The sequence below is a fragment of the Cervus elaphus genome, chromosome 12 (genome assembly GCF_910594005.1).
Source record: "Cervus elaphus chromosome 12, mCerEla1.1, whole genome shotgun sequence".
In the NCBI taxonomy this organism is placed as follows: domain Eukaryota; kingdom Metazoa; phylum Chordata; class Mammalia; order Artiodactyla; family Cervidae; genus Cervus; species Cervus elaphus.
In genome coordinates, this window is record NC_057826.1 from 16,148,240 (window position 1) to 16,170,667 (window position 22,428).

The 22,428-nt window shown below is 46.8% G+C and overlaps 1 pseudogene; it reads left to right on the forward strand.

Annotated features, from left to right (window-relative positions):
* Nucleotides 1-806: 806 nt before the first annotated feature.
* On the forward strand, nucleotides 807-21,323 carry LOC122705078 (annotated as a pseudogene).
* The last annotated feature ends 1,105 nt before the right edge of the window (nucleotides 21,324-22,428 follow it).

Consider the following 22,428-nt stretch of genomic DNA (forward strand, 5'->3'; position numbering starts at 1 on the left):
GCCATCATCACCACAGTACAGAGGATGCCACGTGCCACTGGGTCCATGCGCCGTCATCACCGAGTACAGAGGATGCCACGTGCCACTGGGTCCATGCGCCGTCATCACCACAGTACAGAGGATGCCACGTGCCACTGGGTCCATGCGCCGTCATCACCACAGTACAGAGGATGCCACGTGCCACTGGGTCCATGCGCCGTCATCACCGAGTACAGAGGATGCCACGTGCCACTGGGTCCATGCGCCATCATCACCACAGTACAGAGGATGCCACGTGCCACTGGGTCCATGCGCCGTCATCACCGAGTACAGAGGATGCCACGTGCCACTGGGTCCATGCGCCGTCATCACCACAGTACAGAGGATGCCACGTGCCACTGGGTCCATGCGCCATCATCAGCACAGTACAGAGGATGCCATGTGCCACTGGGTCCATGCGCCATCATCACCACAGTACAGAGGATGCCACGTGCCACTGGGTCCAGATGGTACCCACTACTTGTGCCATCTGGAAGCAGGTAGGCTCATCATCATTTCCTCCCGAGACCAGATGACACAGAGAGAAATGGAAGGAACACTTAGACTGAGAGAGAGATTTCAGAAATAAACACCCTCCCTTTACCCCCATTCAAACCATTTCTAGCCTCAGTTTGTTTCTTTGCCCAGTCAAGAAGGAAGGGATGATTTTGGCAGCGCTGAGGATGGGAGAAGAGCAGTGTGTGTGCAGCACCCCCAGTCTCCTGGCCTCTCCCCCTGCACTTCATTCTCCTTGCCGACCTGCCCTGCCACCCAGGACACCTCCCACCATGGCAGCCTCAGCAAGCTCCCACTGAAACAAAGACATCCATCAGGTGGGCATGTCCCTGCCTCGGGGTGAGAAAGCCCAAGCTATGCATATCTGGATGGACAGCGCCAGATGAGTTGCCCCAGGGGCATTTTGATGGCTCTATTACTTTTCAGTCTGAAGTTCCAACAGGGACAGGTATCTTATCACTGCTGCCATGTTTCAGGACCCGTTATACAAGGACTACCAGTTGGGGTTCTGTGAAGTTTTCAAGTACAACCAAAAGGCTGCAGAGACCCATGGAAGGCATCCCTGTAAACAGAACACAGATATGGTGAGCAACCAGCACTTCCGTTTGGATCAAAGCAGGAATATATTCTCATGGGCACAGAGGAGTACCCCTTGGGTTGGCCTTCCAACTGCTTCTTTGGGCCCCAAGATCCATACGACTGTAGTGAGGGAGCAAAGATTATGGCGGGGATATCATACAGGTTCACCACCAGGCGTCAAGATTTTGAGGATGGAGTGCCAAGATCGTGGCTGCTCATGGCAATTCCAGATAAAACCCTGTGAAGGAATGGACGTGGGACATCTGTGGGTGGATCATTTCATCTTGCACCATGTATATGAAGACTTTGGAATGACAGCAACCTTTGATCCTAAAGCCCATTCCTGGGACCTGGAATGGAGCCGGGTGCCACACCAACTTCAGCACCAAGGCCATGAGAGAGAATGATCAGAAGCACCTTGAGGAGGCCATTGGGAAACTGAGCCAGCGGTACATGCAGCTGAGCCTACGATCCCAAGGGGGACCTCAACAATGCCTGGCGCCTAACTGGACTCCACGAAACCTCCAACATCAATGACTTTTCAGCCAGCATGACCAACCGTGGCTCTTGCACCCCCATTCCCAGGATTGTAGACAGAAAAAGGGTTACTGTAAAGACGTCTGCCAATCGTGACCCTTTTTCAATGATGAAAGCCCTCATCTGCACGTCTTCACTTTTTTTTAAAACCTGGATGAATACTTTTAAATATATATATTAATTTATTTATTTGTCTGTGCCAGACCTTAATTGTGGCTTGCAGGATCTTTCTTGTGGCATGTGAGACCTAGTTCCCTGATCAGGGATTGAACCTGGGCCCCCCAGCACTGGGAGCATGGAGTCTTAGCCACTGGACCACCAGAGAAGTCCCTGCACGTATCTTCTCAGTGAAACTGGCAGTGGGCTCACCCAGTACAGAAACTAAGTGGACTGACTTGCAGCCATCAAACCCCTCCTAATTCTACACCCCACTTCTACTCTTACCCCTCTCTCCATTGTCCTGATAGCTGTGACTTAAAGGATGGGGTACCAAGGTCTGTCTTAATCCCCCCCCCAAAAAAAAGAGAGAAAGAGAATTTGGAGAGCAACAGAGTTCAATGTCAGATGCTAACTAGTGGGAAAAAATATGTTCGATACACTGCGTATTTTGTAATGGCCTGGTTTCATTTCGCTTTGCTTTCTTCAGTATTTGGTGGTTGCAAATCTAGTCCAAGATTGGCTGTGGATTTGAAAAATCAGTGGTTTTGATTAAGTATTTGGACTTTGATCTTTGAATGGAATTAACCTTAAAAAGAAAACAGTGCTGCTTAGATGAAAGAAATCACCAGCCTCCTGTTCTCCTGAGCGGAGCGTCAAGTTACTTCTATACCATGGCCAAGTGACTACTAAGGAATTTGATAATTACCTTTCCAGTTAGAATAGCACATATTCACTGCTCAGATTCAAGAATTTGTTTAAAAATGCAACTATAAATAGTGCAGGTACTTCCAGTTTCTAACATCAGTCTTGCAAATTTCCTGTCCTTATGAATAGCCTGTTGTTCAAGCCACCCAACCACAGTCAGCAAATGGACTCGCACGAGCTAGCACCCCTTCACCACCTTTGTGTTTATTTAACCACCTTGCTCTCAGGATAATTTAAGATGACTTTTAAATATTACATGCAATATAATGAAAGCAAAACAGTGGGTATATAAGAAAAAAATTTAAGGGAAAGAAACAGAAGATGAAGATGCTAAGGGTGAATTTTCAGTTTTGCAGGTTGTGAAGGTTTGTACTCTGGCTCAAGACTGCTTCATATTTAAATATAAACAGAAAGCAGGGAGACATGGTCAGTTATATGATCTATAACATCCATAGAATAAAAGCAGGTGTTTAGGAGAAAAACAACTATTTCTAGAACAAAGACCCACCAAAAATGTCTTCCATTGATCCTCATAAAGAAAACAGCATTCTTACCATAGATATGACAAGGAATTCCATAAATCTTTCTCTTAAAACATTTTTGTGTAGGCTGATGACTTCTTAAGAAATCTGAGTTTATTAAAAATCATTTCTGGAGACCAAAAGCACATGGTTCAGATCCACAGCCTGTGTTGTTCAAGGAGAGATTTTAAGAACTGGGAGAACACATAGACTGTGAAAACCAGACCATCCTCATCAAGTTTTATTTCTTTAAACCAAGCATTTGTAAGCATTGTAAGCACAATGAGTTTACGGATCCTTTCCTTCTAACCAGCACTTGTGATGATAGTTAAACATCACTCTATTTGCTTTAACTTGAGCCACGTCAGGAGTAGGGTCAATGTCCCTGGTGGGAAGCGACCACACCTCATCCTTGTCATCCTTTGTCTTCTCTTACAGGGAAGACTTACAATGTCAAATTCTCTCCTTTGCCCCATTTACCATCCATTCAAGGTCTAGTTGGGCCATTCTCAGAACAACTTTCTCATGCAGTACTGCTTTAGACAAGTAGAGGTCATGATCCTCTCTTTTGTCCCAGATCCCACATCTTCTCTTTGGGGTGTTCTCCAGTCCCTCTTGGGGCTTCCCTGGTGGCTCAGACAGTAAAGAATCCACCTGCAATGTGGGACACTCAAGTTCAATCCCTGGGTTGGGAAGATCCCCTGGCAGAGGGCATGGCAACTCACTCCAGTATTCTTGCCTGGAGAATCCCCATGGCCAGAGGAGCCTGGCGGGTTACAGTCCATGGCATCACAAAGAGTCGGATACAACTAAGCGACTAAGCACAAGATCAGTCCCTCTGCCCACCCTATCTTCTCACGCCCCAAACATATGGGTTGATCAGATATCCTGAGGGGTTCCAGAATTCACGTCTCTGGAGCTGTCCTGGAGTTTTGGCTGGGTCCAGGTTGGGGAGGACATCAGTGAATGTAGATCACCCCTGCTGGCTAGCAGGGTAGGTTTTTCATGGAACTGGGCTTCCAGAATGGTGCTCTCATGGTAATTCAGGGTGACTCACTCACATCAGACACAGGGAGAGTTCAGGGCTCTGGGCTATCAGGCATCACCACTGACCATTACGTTGGAGCCATGTCGGTAGGCTGTACATCACCTTTCCCTTGCTCCTTCCACCTCACCCCACCTCCCTCACCAAAATAAGTGCCAGGGGACCCGCACACAGTGGGATGTCACTGCTCACATAGCAAGGCAGTTTATTTGTCCGCTCTCTTCCAACTCCTACCTAGTGATCTCAAGAGGAACAATGTTTCCCCTCTTTTTCTCTTCACTTTATTCCATTTGTCAGCAAAAGCCCAAAACCCATGTCTAATCATCTTAAACAGTGTAGCTAATAATGCTTTGGGGCTTCCTTGGTGGCTCAGTGGTAAAGAATCTGCCTGCCGATGCAGGAGACTCAGATTCCTGGGTGGGGAAAATCCCCTGGAGAAGGAAATGGCAACCCACTACAGTATTCTTACCTGGGAAATCCCATGAACAGAGGAGCCTGGCAGTCTACAGTTCGTGGGACCGCAGAGAGTCAGACACTACTCAGCAACTCAATAGCAACAACAATAATGCCTTACAGAAAGAAGAGAAAGCCATAGGTATAAAAGTCAAATTAAACATACTCAAAACCAGGACCATCATCAACACCCCAACACCCCAAACCCTTAGGATATCTAAACGTCCCACCTATAATTCTCACAAAGTCTACCTATACTTCTAGTAAAATTGTTCACCCTTACCACCAACATTCATGATAATTAAAAATGAATTCTTATTTGGTTTTATAGTTCTTCTATTTAAAAGCATGGACGGTGAAAAAGTAGTGTTTCATACTTGCATTAATTCCAAATGGGCAGGATTTCAAATATATATGAAGTTAAACAAGTTTCAAGGATTAACTAAACCACATAGCCATATATAATATTGTTTTTATAAGAAAATGTACTCCCAGTTCCCATAACCACTTTATAATTGAACTTCTGGTATAGAAAGTCAGGTACTTCCTATTCAGCATCACCCACATGTACCAAAAGCATGAATCAGGATCACTGACCACCACTAGCAATGAATCATGCCTGAGCATATGAAGAAGGACAGATTATTCCAGAAATGGTCACTTCTAGAAGTGATGAGTTGTTCCAGAAATTTATTTGCGATATCAGTGCGACAAAAACCATTGCAACAAAAATCCCTTGATAGTGTGCACACACATGTGCACACATCCACACAGGTATACATATATATATACATACACATATACACAGGTATACACCTGTATACACAGGTATACACATACATCCGCACAAAGACTTCCGAGGGTTGGGTCAGGTGTGAAAACACTGACTGTGACCACAGGCTCAGGTTTGTTACATTAAGACTTGTACTTGGGAGCTTGGGCTTGCACTGTCTCCCTTGGCAAGTGACCCAGACATTGAAATGAGTTGTATTCTTTTCTTTGCAGACTCCTGGGAATATTTAAACCTCTTACCAAAAAAAAATGTTGCTCATACTTTTGCTCATGAAAATGTAGACTATATGAAATTAAATTACTATTGATGGGTTTAGGATAAAATGGAGGGTAAAAAAGCAGTAAACTAAAAGGCAGGCATCCTCAGTTCCAGACCAGCTCTTCTACTGACCAGGTGACCTTGGGGAAGTTATCTCGCGTGTCTGAACCTCAGGCTGCTACGCTGTGACAGGGCAGGGTCAGACCAGAGTCACATCAAAGAGTCCTTCTGTGCTGAATGTCCGTGACTTCCCCCCTTGACCAGTCCCAGGTCACTTCAGACTGTCATTGCATCCACACAGGCCCTGGAGCACCAGTGCCAAAGCTGGGACCTCTGAGAGGTCCTAGGTAAGAACTGAATCCCACTGTTACTCAGACGAACGTCTGCACACTCTTGCCTACCCCCCTCTCTCTCCAGACATTTGGTGGCCTCCTGTGTACACAAACTCACAGAACTCCGTGCTGCCGAGTATAAACAGAGCGCTGTGCATACCCTGAAACTATGAGGGAACAGCTGATGGTATCATAACAAAAGGCAGAAAACTCGGCAAGCGGGTCCAAACCACACAGCAAATTCACGGCATGATGCTCACCCACCGCGGGAGGAGCTGGGGGTGTTCTCACCTGCCAGCGCTGACCCCTGCAGGCCCAGAGACAGCAAGTGTGAGGCCAGGGTGAGGAGGAATCCTTCCTCTGGCTTCCTCCAACCTCCTGGAGCCACGGGCGCTGGGCAGACCCTGGGAATGTTCGCCGGCTGCAGTCTTGGCTGCACAACAGTCAAAATAGCCCCTCCTAAATCCTGATGTTTCTAGCCCAGAAATGCAGCCTCCGGGATTAAAGGGGAAGAGAGGAGAGCTGGGTGAGGTGCGTGCCTGGCAGGGATCCTCTGGAGGGTTGAGTTACATTGTTATCATGCTAACGCGTTATGGATGCGTTTCTGCCAAAGGCATCTAGAGGCTAAACCAGGGTAGCTAAGAACCCAGAACTAGGCCTGCGTTGTGGGCTGAATGAATGGTTCTGCCACTGGATTGGAAGACCCGAGAAGGCTGGGGTTTTGTCCATCTTGCCCACTGTTGTGGGTCTGACTTCGCATCTAGGTAGTCTTCAATAAGCATTTGTTGTGCACTTGTCAATGAACCAAAAGGCAGGTAGCCTTTGAATGAGAGGAAGCTTATTGAAAATGAACAGTGAATGGGGGATCAGGCCAGAGGAAAGGCGACCACAGCCAAAATGTGGAAAAGGGGGCCACTCTGCAGGCAGGGCAGTGCTCTAGCCTTTCCAGAACCATGAACACGTACCCCAGAAGTCTTGTGAGCCACCCTAGGCTGCTGTTTGCCTTCCAAGCTTTTGGTGTTTTTTGTTTTTTGTTTCGTTTTTTTTAATTATTTATTTGGCTGTGCCAGGTCTTGGTTGCGGCATGTAGTATCTTTCCATCTTCATTATGGCATGTGAGATCTTTAGTTGGGGCAGGTGAGTCTGCTTCCCTGACCCCAGGATCGAACCCAGGCCCCCTGCATTGGGAGCTCAGAGTCTTAGCCACTGGACCACCAGGGAAGTCCTGACTCCCAAGCTTTAAATACATTACATATGGAGCGGAGGCTATTAGCTCTGGGGGTATGACATGGAGAAATTTGCTGTTTGTCTCAAGAGGCCCACTGGGCCATCCGTGGGGTAATGCTGACCAGGCCAAAGCCCTCATTCCTGCTGATCCAAGGCGGTGGGGGTTAGCAATAAGAGCAGAGGAGAAAGGAGGCCGAGATAGCCTCTTTTTTCCCCCACTCCAAGCCCGCTCCCCACCCCCACTGTCTTGAGATGGTCCTCCCCAGGGTCAACAGGCAGCAAAGTCCCTCCAGCTCTGACTTGGATAGCTAGCTCTTTCCTCTTTGCTTTGTTGCTAATTTCTGAAAAGAAGTTTCTGGGAGGTGTGATTGCCCTATACCCCGAAGACTTTCACACCGAGGAAGGCGTGAAGGTGCTGGCATCAGGCGCTGCCATTAAGAGCAGCCAGGGTGGAAGCCCCAAACACCCGGCCTTGTGAATTTCACTGTCTGTGAAGTCTGGTTGACCTGTCTTGAGGGTTCCTGACACCCAGGTCCCCGTAGAAGAACAGAAGCAGGGGTGGTGTAGGGGGCCCGGAGCTACTTCTTTATCTGCTGACATTGGTTCAAGGGCCCAGTGTGGGCAAACCCATAGGCTTTTGAGGATTCTATGAGATAATGCACGGGCAGAACGAGGCACAGTGCCAGGGAAACAGGCATGCCTTCAACAAATATTTATTAATAGCTTCTCTGTGCCAAATACTGTTCTAGGCTCTAGGAAGATAACTCTGAACAAATAAAATCCTGTTCCTCTGGAGCTTCCATTCCACTACTTGTTAGTTGCTCAGTCCTGTCCAACTCTCTGTGACCCCATGGACTGCATCCCACCAGGCTCCTCTATCCATGGAATTCTCCAGGCAAGAATACTGGAGTGTGTAGCCAATCCCTTCTCCAAGGGATCTTCCTGACACAGGGATTGAACCTGGGTCTCCTGCATTGCAGGCAGATTCTTTATCATCTGAGCCACTAGGGAAGCTCATTCCATAGAGGGAGGCAGCTAATACGTTAACAGTATATCATGTGCCATGACAAAAACAAAGTAAGGTGAGCGGGTGGGAGGCTTCCATCCAGACTGGAGTGCCCCCGGGTAAGGAGGCCACAGAACAAGAGCCTCCAGCACTCCCAGAGGTGATGGGGCTGAGTCTAGAATAGGATGTTCACTGATATGGGGCTGTGCCTGAATGCAGAGTAGGGGGTGGCAGGGAGGGGAGCAGGAGGGAGGCTATTATTAACCATCCATCTACCTTAAAGAGAGTTTGATGTTGTCTGAATGAACTTTCCAGAAGCCCCTCCCTCACCTTCTGCAAAGGAGTTATTGTCCTGAAGCGCTGCCTGTTAAAGACTGTCTCCAGCGCTTAAAACCAGCATCAAGTCCCCTTCAGGTTGGAGGAGAGGAGGGCTGGTGTTCCTGCCCCAACAGCCAGGGTCACCCAGATGCTGCCTCAGTTTCCCCAGGATGATAAGCCTTTGGGAGTCTTAAAAACCCAACCATTCAGATCAAGTTCTTAGTCTCATGCGTACTGCCATGTGTCCCTGAGTGGGAAAGTTACGTGGCCTCCGTGAGCCTCAGTTTCCTCCTCTGCCATGGGGAAATTAGTCATGGCATCTACCTTGCGGTAGCCATGAGGCTGATAAAATGTGACAATCTGGGAAAGCACTTAGCACAGAGCCTGGTACACACAGTGGCCTCAGAAATGTTTGCTACAGATCCCAGGCTGCATCCCTTATCAGACTTATCCCTTATCCCTTAGCAGACTCGACCTTTTCACCTCTCTGGTGCCGAGGTGACTGCACGCCTACCCAAGGACCTGAGAACCAAAGGCCACTAATAGTACATTCCTGTACTAGAGGACCAGGAATTGGGGAGCCTAACAGACACCTTCAGCCTTCTGGAAGAGCACTGACTCTGGGGAAACACCTGCTGTGTTTACCACCTAGCTTCTATTCAGGCTATTTTCAGGAATGGTACCTTGATTCCCCTGGAGAACCTGCTCCCCCACTCTCAGTGACAGCATCTCAGAGGGAGGCCTCTCCTGGCTCCAGAGTGGAGCACAGGGTCTGGGTTCTCAACCCACCCGCATGCTCCATCCTCTTCACCACGGCCACTGGACCAAGGGCACGTGGGAACCCATATAAACCAATGAGCATCAGACCTAGACTTGTGGGGAGGGAGTGGTTCTCTCTTTCCTGCTGAATTGGACCTCAGAAGATGTGAATTAGCGCCCCTACAGTTTCTTCCTCCTTAAAATTGGCACACTTCTACTACTTATACATTTTAAATATCATTTAAATATAAATGTGGCATTTATACACTAATTCCATCAGCAATTGGTTGAGGACTGCTCAACCAGGGGATATTAATTCCCTGGCACTCTGGCCTGTCTTGAAAGTGTACAAGTGGTTTCTGGTGGTCAGAGAAAAGCTACAGCTAAAGAGATGCAGGTGTTAACAAATGGAAATTGAGCCAGCATCCACTGAAATGGGTAAGGACCAAGGAAATAAGGATGAGGAACCCACAGCATCTGCTGTAGGTGAACATCCTTCCAGTGGTTGGGGTGGAGGGGGATTTGCCCTCTCATGCCATGGCCTAGATCTGGTCAGTGAGAGACCCCAGCTTCCCTTGGTCAAGTTTATAGTTCTAGTAGGGATGGGGAGGGATTGCTCATGACCTGGGCTGAGCCAGTCGACAAACCTCAGCCCTGAGAATTCTGCTAGAAATATTGGGCAAGAGATTTCTAAACTGAGATGATGGAAGCCTGGGGTTGCCAGGGACCACCAAAAGGAGAAAGCCTGCTGGAAAATGAAAGCAATACAGACAAACCCAGAGCTGAGGAACAGAGTCCTGATGAGATCGTCTAAATATTTGGATCTAGCCGTGTCTCAAACTCATGCCCTTGGACTTTTTAATTAGATGGAACAATACATTCCCTTTTATTCCCGAGTAAGTTAATTCGTGTTGTATTTCTATCACTTAAAGCTAAAAATAGCCCTGACTAATGCATGGAGCAATCAAGATTCTCTAAAACATGGCCCAATTCAAGTATCTATTGTTACCTTCTGCTGTTCTTCTACTCACATCCTTCACTGCCTCCAGACTTGTAACTGACTGGATCTCCATTTTTTAACTTTTTGGCCACAGCATGAGGCATGCAGGATCTTAGTTCCCCGGTCTGGGATCAAACCCAAGCCCCCTGCAGCGGAAGCTCAGAATCCTAACCAGTGGACAGTCAAAGAAATCCCTAGATTTCCTTCATATACATATACCCCACCCCCTCTGAGCATCACTCACCTCACTTCCATCCTCCAAGACTGCCTATTTAAACCCTAGCCATTGTTCTAGGACCAGCTCCACTCCCATCTCTTCCAAAAAGCCGTACTGACCAGCCCAAGCTACAGCTCTGCCTCATTCAGGTAGTGGTTTTCATAACGTGGCTATTTCCGTAACAATGGTGCGAGTGCGTTTTCCTGGCTCCCCATCAAGACTAGAAGCCTTGTGTGTAACTGTGTCTTTCACAATGCCCAGAATGGACTAGTCCTGCATTATGCAAAACAAAACCCAGGTTGACTCAAATCTCTTTTTGAAAGTGTCTTAAAACTAAATAAATGGTGATGACAGTTTGGGTTGGTCGTATGAAGAGCCCAGAAGGCAAGTACTTCTTACTTCTCTGTTTTGCCTGAGACCAACAGACCAGAATGCTGCCGAAGGAGGCCCACCAGGGAATCTGTCCCTTCACCCACACAGCAGGGCTCAACCATTTCCTGAGCACCCCAAGCTACAGCTCACAGACCCCTGGTAGCGGATATCTGCCTTTTCTGACTTCTCAAAAGGCTTCGCATGATATAGCCACATTTAAGGATATTCATGCTGAGTGTGTGTGTAAGTGTGTAGACATTTCTCACCTTCCTGGGTATAGATATGTGGCTTAGATTTTGTCACTTAGATGCACCTGCAAGAGACTTTGGTTTGGAAGTCAGCTGAGGACACAGGAGGAGTGCAGGCGTATATTTTGGGGGCCCACATGGTGGCAGGTTTCTGGAAGTGGAGGCTCATGGCCACACCCTGCCTGCAGCAGAGACAAGCCTGGTTCTGTGGCTGGCAGTGGCAACTGCTCTCTGCCAACCCAACCCTGCAAGCTGTAATCCAGGAGCTGTTCCCAGAGGCTCAGCTGAGAACCTGGTCCTCCAGCCCTTCTGACAATTCCACCGGCTTCCCGATGTCCTCAGATAAACTCCTTCCTGCTTAAACCAGCTAGAGTGAACTCTGTGTTCTGCAACTGTGCACTCTGATGGGCGAGGCCCAGTGACTTTCCCACTTTCCAGGCAATAATCGGAGTTACGTGACCTCTCCTGGATGATGGCCAGCCCCAATTCTTCTAGAGGTCAAAAAGCCCTGGAGCTGTTGGAATTATCTACTATTCTGCTCTTGGAGGGAGGAGGCAGGTTGACCAGCAAGACCAGGTGGCCTTGGGGAAAATCTGCTTGGATTCTGTATGTTTATCCTGGTTTGATTGGAGATTATTTCTTTTACCCCAAAGGTGACTTTTAGTTGATTGGAAGCTTTCACTAAATAAACATAAAGTCACTTTTGCCTCTCTCAAAGATTTTTATAGCACCAGAAATTCAAGATTTAAAAAAATAAAAGCAAAACCCCAAATCTTTCCCCCAGTGTGAGGCTGCGTCTGAATCTACAGACCAAGTTCCTCTAGCTCGGGTTCCTCTTGCTGGCTTCTGACTCAGCTCATTTTCCCCTTCTGGGGCCTCTGGAAGACCTTTTTCAGCTCCCTCACCCTTGCTCTTACACAGCTGCCTAAATCATAGTTTCCCCTGGAGCGCCTGGTGACTTCCCAATTAACTTGACCATGTGTCTGCGAGGTTTGGGGATCTGGAGCTGAGGTTAGGGTTGGGGGGTCAACCTTCATAAATGCCTTTTCTCCTCTGTCTGACCCTGAATTTTAAGGCAACCCTTTCCTCACTCTGCTTCCCACTCTCTACTCCAGCCAGCTCCAGACCAGACCAAGAACTCCCCAGTGAGGAAGTTTAGCCTCCTGCTCAAAATTTATGGTCTCCTTGAAGGGTACCGCAGGGAACAAGAATGCCGGTTTATGGGGAGTACCCAATTCTTCTACTGCAGAAACACAAGCACGCTGACTTTATTTCCATGTGGTCACCACAGATCCTGCACAGGAATTCTCCCCTGTTGTCCTTCTAGTGTTCATTCATCAAACACTTATTTTATCCCCTAGAGAAATACTCTGGACTAAAACCCCATAAGAGGATAGGTTCCGAATGGCTTGCCAGGGTCTGTCAGAGAGGCTTTTGTGGACAAGTCCTGGCCAACAGCTTAAAGAGAAACGAGGTCCCCAGAGGCCCCTGACTGTCTGATCATGTGACCCTCTTGGCTTGGTGACAAGGACATCCTGTTCCTCTTGGAGTGATGGCTCTACTGGGGAAGTGACTGTGTCATATCTGGGACAGGAAAAAAGCTATTTCAAGTCTTGAAGTAATCACTCACTCAGTTTGTGCAGCCTTTTCAGGAACTGCCTGGACAGTGGAGAAAGACCAAACTTGAGGGAGGGGAACTAGAAGCTGATGTTGCCACAGCCCATGAGGACCACCCGAGAGGGAGGAGAGGGGCTGGAGACTGGCATGGCACTCCTCCGCTGTGACACGTTTCTGCACAGCCATGAAACAACGACAGGTGGGTATCAATACACATGACCCCCAGGCCAAGATGCAGAGGCCTCTCTACACTTCCAGGTAGACAAGGAAGAATGGGAACATCCTTATCTTCACAGCATCCTTGTGGTCCAAAAGAACAGTGCGGGACTTCCCTGGTGGTCCAGTGGTATAGAATCTGTCTGCCAATGCAGGGGACATGGGTTCGATCCCTGGTCCAGGGAGATTTCACATGCCACAGGGCAACTAAGCCCAAGCATCACAACTACTGAGGCCACCCTCTAGAGCCTGCGCTCCTCAATAAGAGAAGCCACCACAGTGAGAAGCCTGTACACCACAACTAGGGAGTGGCCTTTGTTCAGCAACAAAAACTCAGGGCAGCCAAAAATAAATTAGTTTATTTTTTTAAAGTACATTGAACAACAGGATAGTACCTGAGGACTGTAAAGGTTCTTCCATGGCTGGCAGGGTCTCCCATGTGCAATGAGAGAGTTAAGGAGCCTTATTCGTATATTTCCTTCAGGAATTCTGGGAGTCAGACCCAAAACTTATTTCCTTATCAGTATGGTAGTAAGAGTTACATTCAGAAAACTCACGGATGCACACATAGTGACCAGTCAGTGATTTGACCACCAAATTCCAAGGGGGAAAGGCCATATTCCTAAAGATATTATCTCTGTTTTCAGCATAATGCATCACCTGGGCCTTCTTGGCACATTATAAGTGTTCGTATACTTATTGGAGGAATGGTTTTATGTTCATGTGTAGAATTTTTATGTCATTTGACATTCTCATTTTCCTTGAGAGCAGAGTGTATGCAGCTGTTTGAGTATCAGAATGGTAAAGACTGAGTCTGGATTTTTATTTCTTAACAAGGAATTAGTCAATCACTTTAATTTTTTTATTTGCCTAATAAATAAAAAGAAAAGGCAATGAAAGGCAGAAAGGTGATTTACTACAAGTCTGTAGAGCTCTGGGTTTACCTCCAGGAAGCCCTGGCCTTACCCAAGTAGTCTCTCCATTATCATGCAAAAATCAAAGAAAAATAACATTGCTCCCAGAAATTTCAGGGCAGCTGCTGTTTTGAACTTTAGATTGGAGATGGCAGATATTTGGCATGCTTGCCACTGCTTTGTATTCTGTGCCCATGACAGACATCACTAATCAATTATTATAATGCTATACCATAGACCTTCAGAGTCTTTCTCGCACTGTATCCCGGGCTGCCACTACCAATCAACTGGAATTCACACAGAAAAAAGAAATCAGCTTGTCAGCTTTGCTCTAGCCCATGACAGGATGTGGTACTCTATTATCCCAAAGCAATCTGGAAATCTCACAAGGCTCTTTATAATAACAATAAACACAGAAATTACAGAAGTACAGATATGAAAGGGACCATAGAGATCATCTGGCTTAATTCAAATACAAGATGAGCCTGGAGCATCTTTTTTATTTATTTGTTATTTTATTTTTTGCTGCACTGGGTCTTTGTTGCTTCACACAGTCTAGCTCTAGTTGATGTGCATGGGGCTTCTCAATGCTGTGGCTTCTCTTGTTGTAGCATGGGGTCCAGATCACACAGGCTTCAGCAGTTGCTGCTTGTGGGCTCTAGAAAGCAGGCTCGGTATAGCCTGCTAGTTATAGCACACAGGCTTAGTTGCCCCCAGGCATGTGGGATCTTCCTGGACTAGGAATGGAACCTGTGCCCCTGCAGTGGCAGATGGATTCTTAACCACTGCACCACCAGGGAAGTCCCAGCCTGGAGCTTCTTATATTGCAAGTGGGGTCCCTGACGTCCAGAGAGGTTGAGCCACTTACCCAATGTCAGAGCATTAGTGAATGCCACTAACATTTCCTCATGTCTATACAGTGTGTTAGAGATAACAAAGTACTTTTACCCGAAGCATCTCATATGATCCTTCATTCATTCAATAAATACTCATTGAATTCTTGTTGTGCTCCATGTACTGTGTTGGAGAATAGGAAAACAGCAATCAGTAAAGAAAAAGGTTTGATTCCTTCCTTCCAGTTAGGTAGGGAGCCTTAAAATAACCCCATGACCTGGGCAGGACAGACACTACTCTCCTCAGCATTTTAGGTAGAAGGGGGATGACAATTAAGAGAGGAGATGACACTAATTAAAAATGGTAGCTCTGGAATGTACAAGATCCCTCAAGTGGGCACTTTTGGATGCAGTCACTACTGTGTGACCGGTAGGGACCAAATTTCCAGACCCTCTAGTCATTTGTTAACCAACTCTCCCCCCATTTCAGGATGCACAACGTATGAAGGAATCTTCCTGGATCTACCTCTCTATTCAGGAAACAGTGGTGAATTCTCTCAACTCTGTATAAATAATTTCACAGGGCTTCTTTCTGCAGACCTCTTCTCACAAAGTGGTGAGAACAGCACAGACATGGGAATTAGAGCCCCGACTCCTGTCCCCATCATGTCTCACACCAGTGAGTTCATCTTGAGCAAGTCACATCATCCCTCTGGGCCTCAGTTTCCCCATCTGGCAGGGAATTAGTTAGAGCCATGAGATCTCTAAGCTTCCTTTCCCCTGATACCTGATAGCTCTGCTAGACCAACGAAGAGACAAGCTGTTCAGTCATACTTCTCCTTCTACTAGACATGCCATGTAACAGCTGTCTTTGCAGCCCAGGCCCATCTTGCAAAAGCAGCTCCACAGAAAGTATAGCAAAGCCTGAAGAACCAAGTTCTAATCATGAATCCGACTGATCACATGACCAGAGAAACCAATGCAAACTCCACATGTCATGGCTTCTTCTTCCCTTATACAACAGTAATGATGTAATCAAAGATAAAGCCAGATGTGGAAACACTTTGAAAATATTAAGATGGGATCAAGAAGGGAAAAAAAAAGAGCTGACCTCAACAACTTTGGGAAATGATGCATTGATTGGAGTCCATAAGGTTAAACACACACACAAAAAAAAAAAAAAACCAACCAGTACAAAGACAGAATTCTAGTCAAAATTTTGTTTTTCATAGGGATATGGATTAGCCATTCTGAAACTACATGTATAATAGAGTTAATCAAACAAGTATTTAATTTACAGACAATGGGAGCCAGGTTCCTTACTGTCAGAGAAAGAAGTGATGATGAAGAGAGAGGGAATGCTAGAATGAATCTTGCAGTGCTGGATCAGAGTGGAGATATCAGTATGAATTCATTTTTACTTAAGTATGCATGCAGATAGATACAGAAATAAATACAGATACGAACATATGCATAGGTAAGTATGAATGCATATATATACATATATATGGGTATGTATACTTATAGACACAGAAATAAATGAAGATATGTGTATATGCACAGGTAAGTGTATGTATGTATTTCCTAACTCTGTCCACCAAGAAGGTACAGAAGCAAATGACACCCCTGTAGCAAAAAGCACACCAGGAGTTCAGAATTTGGTTTCTAAATACCATTCTAAATAAAAGTAACCATGGTGCTTCAGAGGAAGAACTGATTCTTGGGCTGGAGCAGGGAAAATACATAGTAAGCCTGAAGCATCATATAGTACCAGAAAGTAAAGAAATGGGGGAAAAAATGGGGAACATGTGAAAGGGCACAAGAGTCACACTTAAGGTTCTCAATGGCTAAAACTGCAATGGTTTGAGAAAGTATTGGGTTATCATTCAAAGAATAAAATAAATATCCATGAGTCCATGCCATGAATAAATAAGTTATGGAAAAGAGACAAATCTTCTTTATAGAATTCCAAAATATACATGTGGATTCTCCCTCCTCAAGGGAATGGAGCTTCATTCCCTTCCCTTTGAATGTGGGCTGGACATGGTGATTCACTTCCATTAAGTAGAATCTAGAAAGGAAAAAAATAGTCACTTTACAGTGGAGAAAACTTAAGAATAAGTCACCTTATCCATATGATCAAGGGTAGCCTCACCACTGATTAGTCATATTGGTGTCATGTACCTCCTGATATGGTGTGAAAAGCAAGGGTACTTCACCTCTGTGGTGTTCTTCTAGAAAATCCACAACCCTGGTCTAATCATGAGAAAACCTCAGACAAACCCAAACCGAGGCACATTCAGTAAAACACCTGAAAGTGTCAAGGTCATGAAAAATAAAAAAACATAGGAGATATGTGCACAGACCAGAAGAGACTTGACAACTAAATGTAATATGGTATCTTGGAACAGAAAAAAAAAAAACAAGACATTAGTAGGAAAACTGGGGAAATCCAAAGATAATCTGTAGTTTAGTTAATGGCATTATACTGTTGTTAATTTCTTAGTAAAGCAACCCAGGGAAACGCTATCTGTAAGGAAGGATCATTACATCTGCATTTAGAGGTAAGGCTAAAATTCTAGACCACTAACCAACCACAGGGTGTACATCACAGAGACCAGAGACCAGATATGCCACAGTTTGAAAAAAGGTTTCAACCTTTTTGGGTGAGAATTGAGAGCAGTCAGGATGGAAGGTAGAAAGCTGTATGGGGCCTTCCCAGCCTTCACTCATGTCTCAGTGAGATGAACAGGCCTCCATAGGAAGTCACTTCTGTTCTACCACTTAGTTCTTACCTCTAGGCAAAGTCATTCTCTGGAAGCTGTTTCTCTGAAAGGGACCTGGTTTGTGATCAGAATCCATTGTCAGGGAGAAAAAGTTCCTTCTCCCACGCAAATGCCAGGCAGGGGTTGGTGCCAAACGGTCACAGGACCCTCATTTTCTGCAACAGTGATTGCTTTGTGTACAGGGGGCAAGATGCCAGGGCAACTGCTGGGGAAACTACCGGCTCGACTGCAGGGCCCCTAGCTTTGGGGGAATTTCAGACTAAGATGGGTGGAAGAAAGAGAACTTCACCACGTGGTCCCCACCATCTTCCGGGAGTCATTGATGGGGAAATAGCGGAGAGACACTGTTCATTCCTGTTCCACACATGCAACAGCAACCCTGGTGACAGCAGAGCAGAGACCTTCCAGAGGGGACAGCATTTAAAATGAAGCATCCTTTAGAATGAAGTGCCAGACTAGCCAAGCTTTTCAAAGAGGGGGGTTAATTCCTTTAAGTGTTTAACTTTGGTCATTTGGGTTTGATGGAGACCTTTTCAAAACTTGTTACTTGCTCCCCCACCTTATTAAACAGAGTTGGAGAACATAACCTTTCCTGGGTGGTTGCAGGTCATTATGGGGAACAGCAGTTACGCCAAGTGCTTTGACATAGAAGAGCATTCAGCATTCGGGACATTTGCTGAATGGGTGGTGATCTCAGCAATGGCCCTGAAATTCGCTTTCTTGAAAGAATCCCTGACATCAGCTTGTTTTTCCTTCAGAGAAGTGCAAGGCATGTTCCCTGTTCTTCACAAAGGCAAAACAGAAAGCTGGCCCCAGAAGCTCTGTGACCTTGACCAAGTGATGTCATCTCTTAGTGGCTCAGATTCCTTATCTGTAAAATCAGGAATAATGTTATGAAATGAGATAATGCATGTTCAGAACATACACGAGATACATTAGAAAAATGCTTAGCAGAACAGTTCCCAGCACCCAAGAAGAACTCAGTGTGTTGATTATTACTATTGGCAGAGGAAGACAAGTCCCTGGATCAGATTGATTCAGTCTACTGCCTTTTGCTACATGTTCACCAGCATCACCCAGAAGCCACACTGTTGTTGACTTCATCTCCTGGACCTCATGTGGCCACTGGCCGAGCTGTGCAGATTCTGATCCACGCAGCTCTCCTCCAGCCTGTGCTTTATCCAGTGAGAAAGGGCAGAAGGAGATTTCCCTGCGTCAGCCGCTTCAAGTACCAAGGCCTCTCGCAGTCCATCCCAGATGTACCAGAAGGAAGCACTCTGCAAAAGTGCGCTCTGGGTGGTGTCCACCGCCAACCTGCCGTTGAGGAATCCCCGTCTCTGTGCTCCTGGGGGAACTTCCACCGGGTTTGGAAGACGAGGACCTAGCTGAGAGAATTGCAAAGCATCGCCCTTTCCCCCAGGGAGCTCGAGGAAGGCACACTCTGGCCTCGAAATTCCCCTCTCTCCCAATGGCATCACCCGCAGCGTCTCCAGCTGGGAGGAGGTTGGAGGAGACCGCACCCGCCGCAGCCGCGCCCAGGGCCACCCCCAGTCCCGCGTCCGCACTGGCGGTGGGGATTTAGCGGGGGAGATTCAGAATACTCTAAGGGCGGACTCACCCAAACCCGAGGCTCTCTTGTTTACCCAGGTCACCCTCCCCACACCCCCGCTAAGCTCCTGCCCTCCTAGAAGGGGCGCTCAAAGTCAAAACCAAAGAGGCCTTGCCCCGCATGGGAGCAGGCTTTCAACCGCATCCCCCGCCTCCTGGGCCCCGGGCCCAACAAGCCTGGGGAGACTGCTGCCTCGCGGCCCCCCTCCGAGAAGAGGATCCGCCCCTTCGTTTGTGCAGCCTTCCTTCTCCCAGCTTTGGCGGATGCCATCCTGCAGACAGCACCTCCTCGGCTCTGCCAAGGCTCTGGTGCCAGGCCCCCATCCCCCACCCTGGGCGCTGGTGGAGCCCTGCTGCCAAACACACAGAGCCCTCTCCCCTTATAGAGACATTCATACCTGCCCCGAACCTCCCTCCAGTGACAGAGTAACTCACTAAAGGGATGAGCAAGAGACCAAAGAGGTCTGGGGAGTCCCTCCTGGAAGCTGGAGGGGCAGAGGCAGCACCCCACGCCTGGCATGCTGTGGGTGTTCAGTCACTATCTAGTTTTGCTCTCCCCTTCCTCTTTTTCTTTCTCAATATCAGACCCTCTCTCTCCTCCCACCCCCTCCTGCTCCATCCCTTCTTCTCCCAGTTTCTCTCCTTTGACGGATGCCTCCTGCCTGCCAAGGACACTGGTAGGACTGAGGGGGCTTCCCTCGCCCCTCAGAGCATCTTCTGGCCCCACAGGTTGCTGACCTCTGAACCCGCCTCCTACTGGTAACCCTGACATTTCCCTAAATTCACTCTGACTCCTTCTCCCCAAGAGAGGTGCACACCCACACCTCCAATCCTGGCTTATCCAGTGTGCTCTGGTTGAAGGAATCAGATTTATACCAACCTGAACATCCCAAAGTGCTCCTGAAGCACATTTGTGCATAGTCATAGGATTTTCCAGCTTTACCAAAACCTCTCCAAAGCTTGTTAAATGCTACCTTATAAAGTTTTAATTTTGTTTTGTTTATAAAGTTTCATTTTATGATAATGATATTGCAGTTATATTTTTAAGTCCTTATCCGAGATGTATTCATTTAAGTATTTACAGATGAAATGATGTGACTGTAGAGGAGTAATCAGATCAGAGAATAACCTTGGGTTGATGTTTCCTGGGATTAGGTAATGGGTATGTGATGGTTCATCACACTCTCCACAGTCTTTCTCCATAGTAGAAAATTTACAACAATACTCCAGTAATTAGAAAAGAAGGCTTCCCTGGTAGCTAAGTAAAGAATCTCTCTGCCAATATAGGAGACATGGATTTAATCATTGGGTCAGAAAGATCCCCTGGAGAAGGAAATAGCAACCCACTTCAGTGTGCTTGCCTGGAGAATCCCATGGACAGAAGAGTTCAGCAGGCTACATTCTATGGGGTTGCAAAGAGTCAGACACAACTTAGCAACTAAACAACAATAAATCAAAAGAGAAAGAAATGAGTGAATAAACAAAGATTGGCAGAATGTTAATAATTACTGAAACTGGATGATAAATACATGTGAATTCACTGTATTATTTTCTCTACTTTTTTGTATGTTTGAAAACTTCCATGATTAAAAAAAAGTTTCACATATTTTAAAGATGTCATCTTATCCTCACAAACCTAGACAGCATATTAGAAAGCAGACACATCACATTCAAAAGCTGACAAAGGTCCATATAGTCAAAGCCATGGTTTTTCCAGTAGTCATGTACAGATATGAGAGTTGGACCATAAAGAAGGCTGAGTGCCAAAGAACTGATGCTTTCGAACTGTGGTGCTGGAGAAGATCCTTGAGAGTCCCCTGGACAGCAAGATCAAATCAATCAATCCTAAAGGAAATCAACCCTGAATAGTCATTGGAAAGACTGATGCTGAAGCTGAAGCTCTAATACTTTGGCCACCTGATGCGAAGAGCTGAGCCATTGGAAAAGACCTTGATCCTGGGAAAGATTGAGGGCAGGAGAAGGGGACAGCCAAAGATGAGATGGTTGGATGGCATCATTAACTCCATGGACATGAGTCTGAGCAAACTCCTGGAGACAGTAAAGGACAGGGAAGCCTGGGGTGCTGCAGTCCATGGGGTTGCAAAGAGTCAAACACGACTGAGCGACTTAACAACAACAGTCTTATCCTAAACCCTTCAGCCACATAAAGCCGCTCTCCTGCTTAGAGCGCACGGCCGAGATGCTGAGTACAGGTGTTTCCTCAAGCCTCCGGTGCAGCTGCGGCCCCTCCTCTCGGAAGGGCACCCTGAAGCGCTCCAGAACTGAGACTGGCTGGGCAAGGCTGCATTTCCACCTGCATGCCTTTGCACCTTCTCTTCCTTCCACGTGGCCTGCCCTTCCCTGACTCTCCTACCCCTCACTCAGCCTTGCCCTCTGCCATCAAGCTTTCGCCGGTTCTCCAGGCTTTGTACCTCCACAGAACCCGATACATTCTTCAGTGTTACACCAGTCACTTGGAATTCTAATATTTTTTTTATGCCTAGCCCCCACACCCTCACTAGACTTTTAACTACTCAAGAGCAGGGATTTTTTTTTAATTCAACTTTCCATAGTCATGACTTCGAATACCATCTATACCTTCATGACTCCCCAGTTAACACTACCAACCAGACTCTCCTAAACACTGGAGCCATAGATTCAGATCCGAATGTCCTCTGAACTTCTCCCCTTTGATGTTCTACAGGCCCCTAAAATCTGGGGACTCCCAAACTGAATGCATTGTCTTCCCTAAATGTTCTCCCCCTGCCCTTCCTGAGCAGGTGAGCAGGATCAGTCTCCATCCAGTTGCTCAAGCCACACACCTGAGCTTCACCCTTTACCCTCCTTCTCGCCTGCCTTCCACCTGTTGATTCCACACCCTACATCATTTTTGAGAAAGCGCCCACCTCTCATTCTCACAGCCCCCTCCTTGTTGAAGCACCATCATCTCTCACCTGATCAACTGCAAAAACTTCTTAACTGTTCCCCAATCTTGCCCCCTCCTTAGTCTCTATAAGAAAGCCTGATCTTTCTAAGATGATCTTTGTGGAATGCCAATATGATCCTCAATGAAATTCTTCCATGTCTCCATAAAGTCCAAATTCCTCAATATTAAAATGGACTACAAGGCCCTTTGTGGCTGGCCTCAGCTTATTTCACTGTTTACAATTTCTTTCCACAACCCTGCCCACCAGTCCCCAAGACACACACACACACACACACACACACACACACGATAAGTTCCAGCTGTTTGGAAAGACTGGCTTGCCATATTCACTGTCTGTATGGCACAGTGTCACCAAATATCACATATGCTTGCCTATATTTCTTGTCCTGTAGCAATTAGATGGAGTGATGTGACTAGTTCTGGCCAATGAGGTATGAGCAGAAG